This window comes from Hevea brasiliensis, chromosome 5 (genome assembly GCF_030052815.1).
Source record: "Hevea brasiliensis isolate MT/VB/25A 57/8 chromosome 5, ASM3005281v1, whole genome shotgun sequence".
NCBI lineage: Eukaryota > Viridiplantae > Streptophyta > Magnoliopsida > Malpighiales > Euphorbiaceae > Hevea > Hevea brasiliensis.
In genome coordinates this window covers 22,227,575-22,230,902 of record NC_079497.1, presented here as the reverse complement: position 1 = coordinate 22,230,902, position 3,328 = coordinate 22,227,575, and positions in this window count along the sequence as shown.

The following is a 3,328-nucleotide window of genomic DNA, read 5'->3' as shown; positions in this document are numbered from 1 at the left end:
TTTCTTGTGTGCTAGCAAATACTTTTCACTGATAAACTCTTCCAAAATTAATTTTAAAAAGACTAGTTACTAACATATAAAATTTGAATTTTTTTTTTATACATATACATATCTCAGTTAAGAATTGAGAAAATACTAGCAACCATACCAGAAGTCTCATCCTCGTCCCTCTGTCGCATAGTGTATACTCTCACTAGAGCATCACCTTGTCCCAGTTGATTCATAGTACTATGACTTCCAGGTGTACTACCCCTACCTCTGCCTCTACCTCTACCTCTACCAACTGTTGGTAAACTCTTCGGGGTAGAAACTTAGGCTGATCCTTCTAATGTGGTGAATGATCCATAACGGCATGGACTAATCCTTAGTAAACATGCTCCTATAGCTCTATAACATACTCCACTATGTGGTTTACCACAAGTCTCACAAAGTTAATCTGACAGCGTTTTTCTGTGTGTTTGTTGAGTTTGCTGATCGGATTGGGATGATTTCTGTCTAGAAGATATACTTCTACCCGATTTGCGCGAGCTAGATCCTTCAAAATGTTTTCTTTTCCTAGAGCCACTCTCAGTAGCTTAACTAGTAACCTTTTCAGTTTTCTCTTTCTCTTATGTACTCTTTTTCACTGCCCATTCTGATTCTATCCTTTCCAGTTCCAGGACTTGTGAAATCAATTCAGAAAAATTCTGGTGTCGGAACCCTATCACTTGCATTCTCAAGCTAGGCCTCAACCCAACCTCAAACTTTTTTACACTGGTCTCTGGGGGTGGAGACTAAGCTTCCAGCATAATGGCTTAGCCTTGAAAAGTCCCGCTCATACTCTGCTACTGTTCTATCCCCTTACTTTAAACTTAAAAACTCTTGCAGCTTCATGTCTACATAAGTATCAGGGACCCACTTATGCCGAAATTCCCTTAAAAAATCTACCCATGTAAGGACCGGTGGCTCTACCAGACTATAGGGGATGGTCTTCCACCACTCATATGCATCCCCTTGCAGAAGTGATACTGAATATTCGAACTTCAACTCTTCAGCACACTGTAGTTTTCTAAAAACCCGTTCCATCCTCTCTAACCACTGTTCTGCTTCCAGTGGATCCACTATTCCTTTGAATTCTATAGCCCCAAATTTCATTAATTTCTCATATTCCCTTGCTGGAGGCTGTGGTTGTGCTACAGGTGCTTGTGTCTGTGCTTGAGGTGGCACAATTCCCGCCATTTATTGAAAAGAATGCAGCCATCTGCTGTGCAAACTGAGCAGGGAACTGTGGTGCTTGAGGAGGAGTTGGAGTGGCTGACCCACTCACATTCTGGAGTGCTGGGGCTTTTCCTCAGGCCTCAGCCTCGACAGATTACTCTACGGAAAGATCTCCCTCTTCCATTTTGTTTTCCAAAAATTTTCTAGTCTCTGATAACAAACACAAGGAGGTTGACCTCCATTAGTGCATATTCATGATGTAAATATGTCATATTTATCAAACATTTGAGCACCTGTATTTACTGACAAAATATTTCAAATTCACAGTTCAAAATTTATTTTAAAACCTTGCTCTGATACCACCAAACATGCCACACCCTACTCCTCGTAAGATGTAACATGTTCCCGTAGTACACCTTATAAATTACCGTACTTCACCTACCGGTAACCCATTAAATATACTACAAGGGATTTTAAAACCATTTTCGTTCATTTTGGATTAGTGGGTAAAATTCTTTTTTTTTTTTTTTTAAATTTTAAAAACCTTCATTTAGAGTCCAAACATAAATCAAATTTTTGGATATTTAAAATCTCCGTAATTTTTATAAAAATTTTGGCAGAGTGTCGTCTATATTTTGAGAAAGCAGTTCTTCGAAACCTGAAAATAAAAACACTCCTAATATATTTCTCAATCACAACTTCATTTGCAACCACCAAACTTCAAATCAACAACAATGGCAACACTTCAACTCAAAATCCAAATTTTAAATCAAGAATTAATATCTCAAAACATTTGATAACTCATGCATATTGCATTTTAAATAATTAATTTACAATCACAAACTAATTTACAGATGCAAAATCTCAAAAATAATATTATTACAATTTTATCTGTACAACTGCTCAAATTACAGAGATACATATGCATACTATCATATTTACATGAAACTAAACTACCAGGGTATAGTCAAATACCCGTACAAAAATTCTTCAATTGTGCTCTTCTCTAATCATGTAAGCTCGCTTTGCTAAGTCCTTTTCTCTATCTGTGACAGCAAGTTAAAGCTATCGCTGAGTATATAAATACTCAGTGGTGCACAATAAAGCATAAAATGTAAAATATAAAACATTTATGAACAAATCATCATTCAAAAATCTCATAATCACATTTCACAATTTTTTTTTTCTCAAATCACATTTGTAACAAATCATAATTTTCAAAACTTAATATAGAGCATAATTTGATCAAAAAATTTAATAAATATAGTGTTGCCAAACAATAACACAACTTAGGCAATGACACAAAATTTTCAAACATGCCGTGTGTACATCACGACAAGGCAAACACCCTCACTAATCGAAATCAATGAGGGAGGTGGCTAGCTAGCTAATGAGTACTCATCCAAACTCGCCCCTCAGACTGGGAAGCCAGAGAAGGAGGAAATTGATCAAATATCAAACTCACCCCACAAGTGGATGAGGAACTTATTAATATTGCCATGTCAAGTGTGAATTAAAACGATTTAAAAATATGATGTTCAATTATAATTGATGCAACAATTAAACAAGCTTCATTTCAAATCTCCATTTCCAAAGTAGGCAACACACAAATTCTCAAATAAAATTTCCAAAGCCATAACTAAATTCAAAACCATATTGTTCCAATATTCCTTACAAATCAATAAATAATTTTCATTTCAAATTTCCATTGTAAAATAGGCAACACAACATTTTTGAAATTCATAACGAATAAAACATATTCATAATGTATAACAAATCAATTTTCATTATGAAACTATAATTTATAAATTTTTTTGTGCAAACCTGATGCGAGTTGCCTATCGGCCTTGACTCGATTCCTCGGGTTCTTTCTTGGTATTCTTTTCAACTGAAACACACAATTTTACAATGTTTCAGTATTAGAACTTAACATAAATCCAAAATAAATTTAGCCTCATTTTTACCTAGCTCTAATGTGCTAAACTCGACGTTCTTGAAATTTTGTGTTTCGGGTTACTATTCACTACACTATTTAAGTCAAATTATTGACTTTCTAAGGCTTAATAGGTATGGGAACTCCAAGTTCACTCACATACCACATTTTGGTAACCAAACTTGTTGGTTTTGGTCC